Source organism: Arachis stenosperma, chromosome 7 (genome assembly GCF_014773155.1).
Source record: "Arachis stenosperma cultivar V10309 chromosome 7, arast.V10309.gnm1.PFL2, whole genome shotgun sequence".
In the NCBI taxonomy this organism is placed as follows: Eukaryota; Viridiplantae; Streptophyta; class Magnoliopsida; order Fabales; family Fabaceae; genus Arachis; species Arachis stenosperma.
The window spans coordinates 35,261,573-35,279,147 of record NC_080383.1 but is presented as its reverse complement, the minus strand read 5'-3'; the positions used below and the strand labels follow the sequence as shown (position 1 = coordinate 35,279,147).

General features: G+C 42.2%; 2 non-coding genes across 2 annotated transcripts; both read right to left on the bottom strand.

The window, feature by feature from the left end:
* Positions 1-479: 479 nt before the first annotated feature.
* On the bottom strand, positions 480-583 carry LOC130942638 (small nucleolar RNA R71). Its single transcript, XR_009071203.1, has one exon. It is a non-coding gene; the product is annotated as a small nucleolar RNA R71 (small nucleolar RNA).
* Positions 584-5,117: 4,534 nt separating this feature from the next.
* Positions 5,118-5,221, bottom strand: LOC130942713 (small nucleolar RNA R71). The gene has a single exon (XR_009071273.1). It is a non-coding gene; the product is annotated as a small nucleolar RNA R71 (small nucleolar RNA).
* Between the last annotated feature and the right edge of the window lie 12,354 nt (positions 5,222-17,575).

Sequence of the window (17,575 nt, the reverse complement as noted above, 5' to 3'; positions counted from 1 at the left end):
TCTGAAGAGGAAACTAAGAGAAGCTAAATTACAACAATCCAGAGAAAACCTTTCTAAAATTTTCGAACAAGAGAAGGAGATGGCAGCCGAACCCAACAACAATAATGCAAGGAGAATGCTAGGTGATTTCACTAAACCAACGTCCAAATTTGATGGAAGAAGCATCTCCATTCCTACCATTGGAGCAAATAATTTTGAGCTGAAACCTCAATTAGTTGCTCTAATGCAACAGAACTGCAAGTTTCATAAACTTCCATCTAAAGATCCTTACCAGTTTTTAACTGAGTTCTTGCAGATTTGTGAGACTGTAAAAATGAATAGAGTAGATCCTGAAGTCTACAGGCTCATGCTTTTCCCTTTTTGCTGTAAGAGACAGAGCTAGAACATGGTTGGACTCACAACCTAAAGATAGCTTGGACTCCTGGGATAAGCTGGTCACGGCCTTCTTGGATAAATTCCTTCTTCCTCAAAAGCTGAGCAAGCTTAGAGTGGATGTTCAGACCTTCAAGCAAAAAGATGGTGAATCCCTCTATGAAGCTTGGGAAAGATACAAGCAGATGACCAAAAAGTGTCCTTCTGACATGTTTTCAGAATGGACCATATTAGATATATTCTATTATGGTCTATCTGAGTTTTTCAAAATGTCATTGGACCATTCTACAAGTGGATCCATTCACCTAAAGAAAACGCCTGCAGAAGCTTAAGAACTTATTGACATGGTTGCAAATAACCAATTCATGTACACTTCTGAGAGGAATTCCGTGAATAATGGGACGTCTCAAAGGAAGGGAGTTCTTGAAATTGATGCTCTGAATGCTATATTGGCTCAGAACAAGGTGTTAACTCAGCAAGTCAACATGATCTCTCAAAGTCTGAATGGATGGCAAAATGTATCCAACAGTACTAAAGAGGCAGCTTCTGAAGAAGCTTATGATCTTGAGAACCCTGCAATGGCAGATGTTAATTACATGGGTGAACCTTATGGAAACACCTATAATTCATCATGGAAAAATCATCCAAATTTCTCATGGAAGGATCAACAAAAGCCTCAACAAGGCTTTAATAATGGTGGAAGAAACAGGCTAAGCAATAACAAGCCTTTTCCATCATCTTCTCAGCAACAGATAGAAAATTCTGAACAGAGCCCCTCTAACTTATCAAACATAGTCTCTAATCTGTCTAAGGCCACTTTAAGTTTCATGAGTGAAACAAGATCCTCCATTAGAAATTTGGAGGCACAAGTGGGCCAGCTGAGTAAGAAAATCATTGAAACTCCTCCCAGTATTCTCCCAAGCAATACAGAAGAGAATCCCAAAGGAGAGTGCAAGGCCATTGATGTAATCAATATGGCCAAATGCACAAGGGAGGAGAAGGACGAAAATCCTAGTGAGGAAGACCTCCTGGGACGTCTTTCAAACAAGAAGGAGTTCCCTATTGAGGACTGATGAGCGGATAATTTGTACGCTTTTTGGCATTGTTTTTAGTATGTTTTTAGTAGTTTGAGTTGAGTTTTTAGTATATTTTTATTAGTTTTTAGTTAAAATTCACTTTTCTGGACTTTACTATGAGTTTGTGTGTTTTTCTGTGATTTCAGGTATTTTCTGGCTGAAATTGAGGGACCTGAGCAAAAATCTGATCCAGAGACTGGAAAGGACTGCAGATGCTGTTGGATTCTGACCTCCCTGCACTCGAAGTGGATTTTCTGGAGCTACAGAAGCCCAATTGGCGCGCTCTCAACGGCGTTGGAAAGTAGACATCCTGGGCTTTCCAGCAATATATGATAGTCCATACTTTGCCCAAGATTTGATGGCCCAAACCGGCGTTCAAAGTCACCCTCAGAATTCCCAGCGTTAAACGCCGGAACTGGCACCAAAATGGGAGTTAAACGCCCAAACTGGCATAAAAGCTGGCGTTTAACTCCAAGAAGAGTCTCTACACGAAAATGCTTCAATGCTCAGCCGAAGCACACACCAAGTGGGCCCGTAAGTGGATTTTTATGTCATTTACTCATCTCTGTACACCCTAGGCTACTAGTTCTCTATATATAGGACCTTTTACTATTGTATTTTAAAAAAAATCTTCGGACATCTAGTTCTTAGATCATTTGGGGGGCTGGCCTCACGGCCATGCCTAGACCTTGTTCTTATGTATTTTCAACGGTGGAGTTTCTACACACCATAGATTAAGGTGTGGAGCTCTGCTGTACCTCGAGTATTAATGCAATTACTATTGTTCTTCTATTCAATTCCGCTTGTTCTTTGTCCAAGATATCACTTGCTCTTCAACTTGATGAATGTGATGATCCGTGACACTCATCATCATTCTCACCTATGAACAAAGTGACTGAAAACCACTTTTTCTATAAGCATACAAGGCTCTAGTGTTTATCTCTTAGATTCCTGATGCACGATGCATGGTTGATCGCCTGACAACCGAGTGCTCGCCTGACAACCGAGCCAGCCATTCCGTGAGATCAGAGTCTTCGTGGTATAGGCAAGAACTGATGGCGGCATTCAAGAGAATCCGGAAGGTCTAACCTTGTCTGTGGTATTCTGAGTAGGATTCAATGATTGAATGACTGTGACGTGCTTCAAACTCCTAGCAGGTGGGGCGTTAGTGACAGACGCAAAAGAATCACTGGATTCTATTCCGGCCTGACCGAGAACCGACAGCTGGATAGCCGTGCCGTGACAGGGTGCGTTGAACATTTCCACTGAGAGGATGGGAGGTAGCCACTGACAACGGTGAAACCCTTGCATAAGCTTGCCATGGAAAGGAGTAAGAAGGATTGGATGAAGACAGTAGGAAAGCAGAGAGACGGAAGGGAAAGCATCTTCATACGCTTATCTGAAGCTCTCACAAATGATATACATAAGTATCTCTATCTTTATCTTTATGTTTTATTCATATATCATCTATACCCATTTGAGTCTGCCTGACTAAGATTTACAAGGTGACCATAGCTTGCTTCATACCAACAATCTTCGTGGGATCGACCCTTACTCGCGTAAGGTTTATTACTTGGACGACCCAGTGCACTTGCTGGTTAGTTGTGCGGAATTGTGATAGAGAGTTGAGATTGCAATGAGCCCACCAAGTGTTTGGCGCCATTGATGATCACAATTTCGTGCACCAAGTTTTTGGTGCCGTTGCCGGGGATTGTTTCGTGTATGGACAACTGACGGTTCATCTTGTTGCTTAGATTAGGTATTTTTCTTCAGAGTTCTTAAGAATGAATTCTAGTGTTTCATGATGATCTGTTGAAGTCTGGCTGGCTGTGAAGCCATGTCTAATCTCATTGGACCGAGGTTTCAACTTATCATCACAAGAGCTTGTTGATTTCTATCAATCTTGCTATTGGAGCAATGATCTGCTAAGGCTTGGCTGGCCATCGGCCATGTCTAGTGTTTTGGACCGAAGCTTTCTTTGAAAGCTTGGCTGGCTGTGAAGCCATGTCTAATTCCTGGACCGGAGTCTTAGACTAACATTGCAATGATTCCTGGAATCCAAATTGAGAATTTTGAAACCTTTATTTCTATTTTCATATAATTTTCGAAAAAGCACAAAAAAATATATAAAAATCATAAAAACCAAAAATATTTTATGTTTCTTGTTTGAGTCTAGTGTCTAAATTTAAGTTTGGTGTCTTGCATGCATTGTTTATTTGATCTTGGTTCTATTTTCAAGTCAATAGTACAGGGAACTGAAGATTCAGAACATGCAGCAGAGGAATTACACAGAAAAAGCTGGGCGTTCAAAACGCCCAGTGAAGAAGGACAGACTGGCGTTTAAACGCCAGCCAGGGTGCCTGGTTGGGAGTTTAACGCCCAAAAAGGTAGTGCACTGGGCGTTAAACGCCAGAATGTGCACCATTCTGGGCGTTTAACGCCAGGATGGCACAAGGGGGAGGATTTTGTTTTCAAAATCAATTTTTTTTAAAGTTTTCAAAGTTTTTCAAAATCAAATCTTTTTCAAATCATATCTTTTCAATCAAATGTTTTCAAAATCAATTTCTTTCCTTTTTCAAAGATACTTGCTATCAATTAATGATTTGATTCAACATTTCAAGTATGTTGCCTTTTCTGTTGAGAAAGGTTTAATGTTTGAATCATATCTTTTCTTGTTAGGCAAGTCATTAATTTTTAAAATAAAATCTTTTTAAAATGTTTTTCAAATCATATCTTCTCAATCACATCTTTTTAAAAGCATAACTTTTCAATCATATCTTTTTAATCACATCTTTTTCAAAATAGTTTTCAATCATATCTTTTTGATTTCTAATTTCAAAATCTTTTTCAAAAATTACTTGATTTCTTTCCCACTCTTGATTTTCAAAAATCAATTAAAGTTTTTCAAAAATGTTTTCAAAATATTTCACTTGATTTTCGAAAATTTCTTCCTCTCTTCCCACATCCTTCTATTTATGGAGTATCACTCCTTCTCAATGCACAATTCGAACTCTATCTAATTAAGTTCGAATTCTTCTACCTCTTCCTTCTATTTTTCTTTTCCTCTGACACCTCAAGGAATCTCTATACTGTGACATAGAGGATTCCATATTTTCTTGTTCTCTTCTCTTTCATATGAGCAGGAACAAAGACAAAGGCATTCTTGTTGAAGCTGACCCTAAACCTGAAAGGACCTTGAAGCGAAAGCTAAGAGAAGCTAAGGCACAACTCTCTGTAGAGGACCTGACAGAAATCTTCAAAGAAAAAGAAACCATGGCAGCCGAAAACAACAACAATGCAAGGAAGGTGCTGGGTGACTTTACTGCACCTACTCCCGACTTCTATGGGAGAAGCATCTCTATCCCTGCCATTGGAGCAAACAACTTTGAGCTTAAGCCTCAATTAGTTTCTCTAATGCAACAGAATTGCAAGTTCCATGGACTTCCATTGGAAGATCCTCATCAGTTTTTAGCTGAATTCTTGCAAATCTGTGACACTGTCAAGACTAATGGGGTTGACCCTGAGGTTTACAGACTTATGCTATTCCCTTTTGCTGTAAGAGACAGAGCTAGGACATGGTTGGACTCACAACCTAAAGAAAGCCTGGACTCATGGGAAAAGCTAGTCAATGCCTTCTTGGCAAAGTTCTTTCCACCTCAAAAATTGAGTAAGCTTAGAGTGGAAGTCCAAACCTTCAGACAGAAGGAAGGAGAATCCCTCTATGAAGCTTGGGAAAGATACAAACAATTGATCAGAAAATGTCCATCTGACATGCTTTCTGAATGGAGCATCATAGGTATTTTCTATGATGGTCTCTCTGAACTATCCAAGATGTCTTTGGATAGCTCTGCTGGAGGATCTCTTCATCTGAAGAAGACGCCTACAGAAGCTCAAGAGCTAATTGAAATGGTGGCAAATAACCAATTCATGTACACTTCTGAAAGGAATCCTGTGAACAATGGGACTAATCAGAAGAAAGTAGTTCTTGAGATTGATACTCTGAATGCCATATTGGCTCAGAACAAAATATTGACTCAGCAAGTCAATTTGATTTCTCAAAGTCTGTCTGGAATGCAAAATGCACCAAACAGTACTAAGGATGCTTCATCTGAAGAAGAAGCTTATGATCCTGAGAACCCTTCAATGGAAGAGGTGAATTACCTAGGAGAACCCTATGGAAACACCTATAATTCTTCATGGAGAAATCACCCAAATTTCTCATGGAAGAATCAAGAGAGACCTCAACAAGGTTTCAATAACAATAATGGTGGAAGAAACAGGTTTAGCAATGGCAAGCCTTTTCCATCATCTTCTCAGCAACAGACAGAGAATCCTAAGCAGAACCCCTCTGACTTAGCAACCATGGTCTCTGATCTAATCAAAACCACTTAAAGTTTCATGACTGAAACAAGATCCTCTATTAGGAATTTGGAGGCACAAGTGGGACAGTTGAGCAAGAAAGTTACTGAACTCCCTCCTAGTACTCTTCCAAGCAATACAGAAGAAAATCCAAAAGGAGAGTGCAAGGCCATAAACATGGCCGAATATGGAGAGGAAGGAGAGGAAGTGAACGCCACTGAGGAAAACCTCAATGGGCATGCACTAGCCTCCACTGAGTTCCCCAATGAGGAACCATGGGAATCTGAGGCTCAAAATGAGACCATAGAGATTCCATTGGACTTACTTCTGCCTTTCATGAGCTCTGATGAGTATTCTTCCTCTGAAGAGGATGAGTATGTCACTGAAGAGCAAGTTGCTAAATACCTTGGAGCAATCATGAAGCTAAATGACAAGTTATTTGGAAATGAGACTTGGGAGGATGAACCTCCTTTGCTCACCAAAGAACTGGATGACTTGTCTAGGCAGAAATTACCTCAAAAGAGACAAGACCCTGGGAAGTTTTCAATACCATGTACCATAGGCACCATGACCTTCAAGAAGGCTCTGTGTGACTTAGGGTCAAGTGTAAACCTCATGCCTCTCTCTGTAATGGAGAAGCTAGGGATCTTTGAGGTACAAGCTGCAAGAATCTCATTAGAGATGGCAGACAACTCAAGAAAACAAGCTCATGGACTTGTAGAGGATGTTTTGGTGAAGATTGAAGACCATTACATCCCTACTGATTTCATAGTCCTAGAGACTGGGAAGTGCATGGATGAATCCATCATCCTTGGCAGACCCTTCCTAGCCACAGCAAAGGCTGTGATTGATGTTGATGGAGGCGAATTGATCATTCAAGTGAATGAAGAATCCTTTGTGTTTAAGGCTCAAGGATATCCCTCTGTCACCATGGAGAGGAAGCATGAAGAGCTTCTCTCAAATCAGAGACAAACAGAGCCCCCACAGTCAAACTCTAAGTTTGGTGTTGGGAGGCCACAACCAAACTCTAAGTTTGGTGTTGAACCCCCACAGTCAAACTCTAAGTTTGGTGTTGGGAGGTTCCAACATTGCTCTGAGTATCTGTGAGGCTCCATGAGAGCCCTCTGTCAAGCTACTGACATTAAAGAAGCGCTTGTTGGGAGGCAACCCAATGATTATATTTTATCTATTTTCCTTTGTTATTTTATGTTTTTTGTAGGTTGATGATCATAAGAAGTCACAAAATCAATTGAAAAAGCAAAAACAGAATGAAAAACAGGAAGAAAAACAGCACACCCTGGAGGAAGAACCTACTGGCGTTTAAACACCAGTAAGGTTAGCAGTTGGGCGTTTAACGCCCAGTCTGGCACCATTCTGGGCGTTTAACGCCAGAAAGGGGCACCAGACTGGCGTTAAACGCCAGGAAAGGGCAAGAATCTGGCGTTAAACGCCAGAAATGGGCACCAGCCTGGCGTTTAACGCCAGAATTGGCTCAAAACGTGATTTTGCATGCCATTTGGTGCAGGGATGACTTTTTCTTGACACCTCAGGATCTGTGGACCCCACAGGATCCCCACCAACCCACCACTCTCTCTCTTCTTCTTCACCCATTCACCAATCACCTCAACACCTCTTCCCCAAAAACCCACCCATACATGACCGAACCATGAGCCCCCCTCTCCTATATAAACCTTTCTTCACCCCTTCATTTTCACACAACCTAAACACCACTTTTCCCCCTCTTTGGCCGAACACAAAGCCATTCCCTTCCTCCTCATTTCTTCTTCTTCTACTCTCTTCTTTCTTCTTTTGCTCGAGGACGAGCAAACCTTTTAAGTTTGGTGTGGTAAAAGCATTGCTTTTTGTTTTTCCATAACCATTTATGGCATCCAAGGCCGGAGAAACCTCTAGAAAGAGGAAAGGGAAGGCAAAAGCTTCCACCTCCGAGTCATGGGAGATGGAGAGATTCATCTCAAGGGTGCATCAAGACCACTTCTATGAAGTTGTGGCCTTGAAGAAGGTGATCCCCGAGGTCCCTTTTTCACTCAAAAAGAGTGAATATCCGGAGATCCGACATGAGATCCGAAGAAGAGGTTGGGAAGTTCTTACCAACCCCATTTAACAAGTCAGAATCTTGATGGTTCAAGAGTTCTATGCCAATGCATGGATCACCAAGAACCATGATCAAAGTGTGAACCCGGATCCAAAGAATTGGCTTACTATGGTTCAGGGGAAATACTTGGATTTTAGTCCGGAAAATGTAAGGTTAGCATTTAACTTGCCCATGATGCAAGGAGATGAGCATCCTTACACTAGAAGGGTCAACTTTGATCAAAGGTTGGACCAAGTCCTCACTGACATTTGTGAAGAGGGCGCCCAATGGAAGAGAGATTCAAGAGGGAAGCCGGTTCAATTGAGAAGGCATGACCTCAAGCCCGTGGCTAGAGGATGGTTGGAGTTTATCCAACGCTCAATCATTCCCACTAGCAACCGGTCTGAAGTTACTCTAGACCGGGCCATCATGATTCATAGCATCATGATTGGAGAAGAAGTGGAAGTTCATGAGGTTATAGCCCAAGAACTCTATAAGGTGGCGGACAAGTCCTCCACCTTGGCAAGGTTAGCCTTTCCTCACCTCATTTGTCACCTCTGTTATTCAGTTGAAGTTGACATAGAAGGAGACATCCTCATTGATGAGGATAAGCCCATCACTAAGAAGAGGATGGAGCAAACAAGAGACCCCTCTCATCATGAAATCCCTGAGATGCCTCAAGGGATGCACTTTCCTCTACAAGATTATTGGGAGCAACTGAACACCTCCCTAGGAGAATTGAGTTCCAACATGGGACAACTAAGGGTGGAGCACCAAGAACACTCCATTCTCCTCCATGAAATTAGAGAAGATCAAAGAATCATGAGAGAGGAGCAACAAAGACAAGGAAGAGACATTGAGGAGCTCAAGCACTCCATAAGACCTTCAAGAGGAAGAACAAGCCGCCATCACTAAGGTGGACCCGTTCTTTAATTTCCTTGTTCTTTATTTTCCTGTTTTTCGAAAATTTATGCTTTATGTTTGTCCATGTTTGTGTCTTATGATCATTAGTGTCTTAGTGTCTATGCCTTAAAGTTATGAATGTCCTATGAATCCATCACCTTTCTTAAATAAACAATGGTCTTAATCGAAAAAGAGAAGAATTGCATGAATTTTGAATTTTATAACAGTTTAATTATTTTGATGTGGTGGCAACACTTTTGTTTTCTGAATGTATGCTTAAACAGTGCATATGTCTTTTGAATTTGTGGTTCATGTATGTTGGCTCTTGAAAGAATGATGAAAAAGGAGACATGTTACTGAGGATCTGAAAAATCATAAAAAAATGATTCTTGAAGCAAGAAAAAGCAGTGAAAAAAAAAAGAGGCGAAAAAAAAACGAAAAAAAAGAAGAAAGAGAAAAAGAAAGAAAAAGAAAGAAATAAAAGTTGTGATCCAAGGCAAAAAGAGTGTGCTTAAGAACCCTGGACACCTCTAATTGGGGACTTTAGCAAAGCTGAGTCACAATCTGAAAAGGTTCACCCAATTATGTGTCTGTGGCATGTATGTATCCGGTGGTAATACTGGAAGACAGAGTGCTTTGGGCCACGGCCAAGACTCAATAAGTAGCTGTGTTCAAGAATCATCATACTTAACTAGGAGAATCAATGACACTATCTGGATTCTGAGTTCCTAAAGAAGCCAATCATTCTAAATTTCAAAGGATAGAGTGAGATGCCAAAACTGTTCAGAGGCAAAAAGCTAAAAGCCCCGCTCATCTAATTGATACTGATCTTCATAGATGTTTTTGGAATTCATTGCATATTCTCTTCTTTTTATCTTATTTGATTTTCAGTTGCTTGGGGACAAGCAACAATTTAAGTTTGGTGTTGTGATGAGCGGATAATTTGTACGCTTTTTGGCATTGTTTTTAGTATGTTTTTAGTAGTTTGAGTTGAGTTTTTAGTATATTTTTATTAGTTTTTAGTTAAAATTCACTTTTCTGGACTTTACTATGAGTTTGTGTGTTTTTCTGTGATTTCAGGTATTTTCTGGCTGAAATTGAGGGACCTGAGCAAAAATCTGATCCAGAGACTGGAAAGGACTGCAGATGCTGTTAGATTCTGACCTCCCTGCACTCGAAGTGGATTTTCTGGAGCTACAGAAGCCCAATTGGCGCGCTCTCAACGGCGTTGGAAAGTAGACATCTTGGGCTTTCCAGCAATATATGATAGTCCATACTTTGCCCAAGATTTGATGGCCCAAACCGGCGTTCAAAGTCACCCTCAGAATTCCCAGCGTTAAACGCCGGAACTGGCACCAAAATGGGAGTTAAACGCCCAAACTGGCATAAAAGCTGGCGTTTAACTCCAAGAAGAGTCTCTACACGAAAATGCTTCAATGCTCAGCCCAAGCACACACCAAGTGGGCCCGGAAGTGGATTTTTATGTCATTTACTCATCTCTGTACACCCTAGGCTACTAGTTCTCTATATATAGGACCTTTTACTATTGTATTTTAAAAAAAATCTTCGGACATCTAGTTCTTAGATCATTTGGGGGGCTGGCCTCACGGCCATGCCTAGACCTTGTTCTTATGTATTTTCAACGGTGGAGTTTCTACACACCATAGATTAAGGTGTGGAGCTCTGCTGTACCTCGAGTATTAATGCAATTACTATTGTTCTTCTATTCAATTCCGCTTGTTCTTTGTCCAAGATATCACTTGCTCTTCAACTTGATGAATGTGATGATCCGTGACACTCATCATCATTCTCACCTATGAACAAAGTGACTGACAACCACTTTTTCTATAAGCATACAAGGCTCTAGTGTTTATCTCTTAGATTCCTGATGCACGATGCATGGTTGATTGCCTGACAACCGAGTGCTCGCCTGACAACCGAGCCAGCCATTCCGTGAGATCAGAGTCTTCGTGGTATAGGCAAGAACTGATGGCGGCATTCAAGAGAATCCGGAAGGTCTAAGCTTGTCTGTGGTATTCTGAGTAGGATTCAATGATTGAATGACTGTGACGTGCTTCAAACTCCTAGCAGGTGGGGCGTTAGTGACAGACGCAAAAGAATCACTGGATTCTATTCCGGCCTGACCGAGAACCGACAGCTGGATAGCCGTGCCGTGACAGGGTGCGTTGAACATTTCCACTGAGAGGATGGGAGGTAGCCACTGACAACGGTGAAACCCTTGCATAAGCTTGCCATGGAAAGGAGTAAGAAGGATTGGATGAAGACAGTAGGAAAGCAGAGAGACGGAAGGGAAAGCATCTTCATACGCTTATCTGAAGCTCTCACCAATGATATACATAAGTATCTCTATCTTTATCTTTATATTTTATTCATATATCATCTATACCCATTTGAGTATGCCTGACTAAGATTTACAAGGTGACCATAGCTTGCTTCATACCAACAATCTCCGTGGGATCGACCCTTACTCGCGTAAGGTTTATTACTTGGACGACCCAGTGCACTTGCTGGTTAGTTGTGCGGAATTGTGATAGAGAGTTGAGATTGCAATGAGCCCACCAAGTGTTTGGCGCCATTGATGATCACAATTTCGTGCACCAAGGACCTAAAGGAATCTGAGGCTCATATAGAGACTATAGAGATTCCATTAAATCTCCTTCTGCCATTCATGAGCTCTGAAGATTATTCTTCCTCTGAAGAGGATGAAGATGTAACTGGAGAGCAAGTTGCTCAATATCTAGGAGCCATCATGAAGCTGAATGCCAAGTTATTTGGTAATGAGACTTGGGAAGGTGAACCTCCCTTGCTCATTAGTGAACTTGATACATGGGTTCAGCAAACTCTACCTCAAAAGAAACAAGATCTTGGGAAATTCTTAATACCCTGTACCATAGGCACCATGATCTTTGAAAAAGCTCTGTGTGACCTAGGGTCAGGCATAAATCTTATGCCACTCTCTGTAATGGAGAAGCTGAGGATCATTGAGGTACAACCTGCCTTATTCTCATTACAATTGGTAGACAAGTCAGTAAGACAAGCTTATGGATCAGTAGAGGACGTGTTGGTAAAGGTTAAAGGCCTTTACATTCCTGCCGATTTTATAATCTTAGACACTAGGAAGGAGCAGGATGAATGCATCATCCTATGAAGACCTTTTCTAGCCACAGCAGAAGCTGTGATATATGTTAACAGAGGAGAATTAGTCCTTCAATTGAATGGGGACTACCTTGTGTTTAAGGCACACGACTATCCTTTTGTAACAAGGGAGAGTAAGTATGCAGAGCTTCTCTCAATACAGAGTCAAACAGAGCCCCCACAATCAAACTCTAAGTTTGGTGTTGGGAGGCCACAACCAAACTCTAAGTTTGGTGTTGAACCCCCATATCCAAACTCTAAGTTTGGTGTTGGGAGTCCACAACATTGACCTGATCACCTTTGTGGCTCCATGAGAGCCCACTGTCAAGCTATTGACATTAAAGAAGTGCTTGTTGGGAGGCAACCCAATTTTTATTTATCTAATTTTATTTTTATTTAATTGTTATTTTGTGTTTTAGTAGGTTCATGATCATGTGGAGTCACGAAAAAAATTATTAAAATTAAAAACAGAATCAAAAACAGCAGAAGAAAAATCACACCCTGGAGGGAGGACTTACTGGCATTTAAACGCCAGTAAGGTGCATCTGGCTGGCGTTCAACGCCAAAATAGAGCATGGATCTGGTGCTAAACGCCAGAAACAAGCAACATCCTGGCGTTTGGACGCCAGGAATATTCCCTGAGGAAAGCTGGTGCTGAACGCCAAATAAGCATGGAACTGGCGTTCAACGCCAGAAACATGCTGCACATGGGCGTTGAACGCCCATAACGTGCATCACTTCGGCGTTTAAATGCCAGAATGGAATGCTAAGGCATTTTACATGCCTAATTGGTGCAGGGATGTAAATCCTTGACACTTCATGTTCATACCCTGGGTCGAGCTGTCCGACCCGGGATGTTCAGCAGACAAAGCAACCGACCTCTTCAGGACGAGACAACCCGACCTCTCCTCAAAGAGCTCGGCCAAAGTCACAGGAAAGCCCAAACGAAGGGCCCAAATAGAGGAACGCACCCCAAATCTAAGGGCAGCCCAAAGCGCCTAGAGATAAAGGCGGTTCCCTTAAAAGATGACCTCACTTCAAGATAAGATAAAGATAAGATAACTAACTTATCTTATCTGCAGGAGGCCACATCTCACCATTATAAATACACTGGAGCACCCAGGTATAACTCATACTCTGATTCTACTAAATACCTGCTTAATACCCTTGCTAATTTAAGCATCGGAGTCCCTTGCAGGTACCCCCCACCCTCCGGGGACGAAGGATCAGCAGCACATTCAGTCCAACAAGTCGGACGCACCAGCTCCGGTAGCTATTCACCCACCGGACACATCGGTTCCGACCAGCACAGAAGATCTCGTCCGAGATCGACCTACAGTTTCAGGTAGCCCTCGGAACATTGGCGCCGTTGCCGGGGATCCTGGAAGTCATCCCATTGACATGGCAGATGACATGACAATGACCACGATTCAGGTCTGGAAGATAGAACGGCGCATAAGAACGCGAACACAATACTCAAAGATACTCCAAAAACCAATGGAGACAAAAATTCATCAAATCCAGGAATAATAGAAGCACTTTAAAATCGATTGGAGCAACTCGAGCAAGAAGCCCAACATCAACGTGAAAAGGAAGAAGATCTACGCCGGGAGATAAGGCAGCGCAGAGAACTAGAAGATAAGCTCGTAAAAATTGAAGCCGATCTTAAAACTAAAGCTACTCGATCACCCGCAGAAGATAGCTCTCAGAAAGATCAAGACCCATTCACTAGAGAAATTATGAAGTCCAAAATTCCAAAAGATTTCAAGCTTCCGGATATGACTCTATATGACGGCACCTTGGACCCCAACCATCATCTCAGCAACTTCAGAAGTAGAATGTACCTTACAGATGCCTCAGATGCAGTCCGCTGCAAAGCCTTTCCAACAACTCTCACCAAGACAGCCATTAAATGGTTTGACAACCTACCTCCAAAATCCATCTCGAGTTTCGACGATCTGGCCAAGAAGTTCCTGGCCCGATTCTCCATACAAAAGGACAAAGCCAAACATGCACCTAGCCTCCTAGGGATCAAACAAGGAGATCGGGAGAGCCTTCGCAACTACATGGAAAGATTCAACAAAACATGCATGGACATACAAAGTCTACCAACAGAGGCTGCCATTATGGGCCTTATAAATGGCCTACGAGAAGGACCATTTAGCCAATCGGGATGACGAACCAAGAAAAAGAAGAAGGGATGAGGATGTCGGACGATTTGAACGATCACCTCACACACCGGAAAGACATGTTCACGTAATACACGGCGGATTTGCTGGAGGAGGAATCTCCAAATCATCCCGAAAGCGAAAGCCCTCACCAAAAAGATACTCCGGGCGGGATTCTATTGGCCAACTCTACAAAAGGAGGCTACAGAATTTGTAAAGACATGTCCAGCATGCCAGAAGCATGCCAACTTTCACATTGCCCCACCAGAAAAGCTCATCAGCGTGACCTCACCCTGGCCATTCGCGAAATGGGGACTCGACCTTCTCGGACCCTTCCCACAGGGATCGGGACAAGTAAAATTCCTCATAGTAGGAGTAGACTATTTCACAAAATGGATCGAGGCAGAACCCCTGGCCATCGCCACCGCTCAAAGAAGTCGAAAATTCCTATATAGGAACATTATTACGAGGTTCGGAGTACCATACTCCATCACCACGGACAACGGTACCCAATTTACAGAGGCAGGCATCAGAAAATTGGTGGCCGACTTGAACATAAAGCACCAGTTCACCTCCATCGAACATCCCCAAGCCAATGGACAAGCCGAAGCGGCCAACAAAGTCATATTGGCCGGACTAAAGCGGAGGCTACAAGAAGCAAAAGGAGCCTGGGCCGAGGAACTTCCACAAGTCCTATGGGCGTATCGAACAACCCCCCATTCTACCACAAACGAATCACCATTCCGACTAGCATACGGAGCGGAGGCAATGATTCCAATAGAAATCGAAGAAGGATCTCCCCGAGTAGTCCACTACAATGAGCGAGCAAACTCCCAACTTCAGAGAGAAGAGCTCGACTTGCTACCCGAAATCCAAGAAAGAGCTCGGATCAGGGAAGAAGCTCTAAAGCGACGAATGGCCTCCAGATATAATCAAAAGGTAGTGCCGAGAAGTTTTGCAGAGAATGATCTCATCCTAATCAGAAATGACATTGGAACGACTCGACCCGGAGAAGGAAAGCTGGCAGCAAACTAGAAAGGACCCTACCGAGTCATTGAAGTACTGGGGAAGGGCTACTACAGACTATCCGAGCTTGATGGACGAGAGCTTCCTCGATCATGGCACGCCTACAACCTAAGAAGGTATTACAGTTAGAAAAAAGGATCTCACTAAATGGATGCGCTCTTTTTCCTGAAAAAGGTTTTTTAATGAGGCACCATGTCGAGACCTAGATCATACCCAACTTAAAGGAACAAGGAAATTCCCACATGTATATATTTGCATTTTTTCTTTGAATAAAGTTTATTTAGATATTCTACAAGATTCCAAGACGCATTAATCTGAAGTATTCATCGTCCGATTATAAAGCAACAGGTCGGCAGAAAGTGAAAAACAAATTCACTGTACGACCACGATAAAAACAATCGTCCGATAAAGGTGAAAACGCGATTCACCCAAAGGACGATCTAAAGACGCCAACCATTTTCTACAAATCAGCAAAGATGAACACAGAATAATGTAAGAAGTTATCGAAAACAATCCAAAAAAGAACCTGACGAGGTCTTACGGATAGCTAAAAATAATAACTTAAAGACTGGCCGACGTTCAGAAGTCGGACCAAGTCGACCCAAGTTATAAGTAAACCCTGGAAAGAGGTCTGGCCAACCCTATTAAAGAGGATTACTTTAACTTAGAAGGGCCTGACATAACAAAGTCAGCCCAAAACTAAAAAGTTATACAAGTAATCCCTGAAAGAGATCTGATAAAGATCCAAGAAAGAGGATTACGCTATAACTTAAAGGAGACCGACATAACGAAGTCGGACTCCTGCTACTGAAAAGTTATACAAGTAGTCCCTAAAAGAGATCTGACAAAGATCCAAGAAAGAGGACTACGAGAAATAACTTAAAAGGAGACCGACATAACCAAATCGGACTCCTACCATTAAAAAGTTATCAAAGTAATCCCTGAAAGAGATCTGACAAAGATCCAAGAAAGAGGATTACAGAAATAACTTAAAGGAGACTGACATAACCAAGTCGGACTCCTACCATTAAAAAAAGTTATACAAGTAGTCCCTGAAAGAGATCTGACAAAGATCCAAGAAAGAGGATTACAGAAATAACTTAAAGGAGACCGACATAACCAAGTCAGACTCCTACCATTAAAAAAAGTTATACAAGTAGTCCCTGAAAGAGATCTGACAAAGATCCAAGAAAGAGGATTACAGAAATAACTTAAAGGAGACCGACATAACCAAGTCGGACTCCTACCATTAAAAAAGTTATACAAGTAGTCCCTGAAAGAGATCTGACAAAGATCCAAAAAAGAGGACTACGAAAAAAAACTTAAAGGAGACCGACATAACCAAGTCAGACTCCTACCACTAAAAAGTTATCAACATAATCCCTGAAAGAAACCGAGTAAGGGCCCAGAAAAAGGGGATCACAAAAATAGCTTTTGAGGGGGACCAACATAAAGAAATCGGTCATAAGGCGCTAAAAATACAAACAAGAGCGAGGAAACCGAGAAACAAGTCGGACCCCCTACAGGCACGGCCTCAAAAGGATCCAAGCTACAAACAAACACGAGGCAATCCAAAAAGGTCAAAATTGCAAGGACCAACATTCTCAGAAAACAGAAGAAAATATCAAAAAACCTTGATATAATCTACAAAGTTTTAAAGCCTCGTAGGCCATCAAAAAAGGATAACGAGCTACTTTTGTTTTTCAAAAGGTTGCCAGACAAGACAACCAGAAAATGTCAGCAAATAAATAAAAAGTTTTAAAGAGCCCACAAGCCGGGCCAACTAACATGAGAATCCAGAAAAAGATCAGCAAACATCAGGAGCATCTTTTGCAGTATCAGGACAAGGAGAAGGAGGACGAGTCTGAATAGGCACGACATCTACAGTTCCATCCTCCCGGTTCAGAACTTGGCAATCCGAATCAGGTGCAACCGGGGGAGCAGAGGTAGTCGAAACTTTGGCAGAGGACACAGGAGGAGGATCAGCATCATCATCACCTTCGTCATCAGGGACGATCTTACCATCTCTGACAACATTATCTAAACTGAAAATGGTAAGATCGGCCTCGGGAGAAATGACCCGAACTTGCTCCTTCAAGTTCTCATAAGCAGCAGTCACGCTGCCGACAAGATGACCTTGGAGCTCAGAATAATCCTCCCGAGCACTGTCCAACTCCCCCCTCAGACGCATCACCTCCCGATAAGTTGTAACATAACTATCTTTATGCATCAGAGCTGTGTCCTCGGCCAACCTCAAAGAAGCCGCCAATGAAAGGGAACTCGCCTTCTCATTCTCTAGATCATTCTCTAACTTGGTCACCTTTAATTTGAGCTCCTCCTTCAGCCCCTTCATCCGGTCAAACTCTTGCTTTGCCTCCTCCATAAATGCCTTGATGGCATGAAGAGGGAGATTTTGAGCAGTC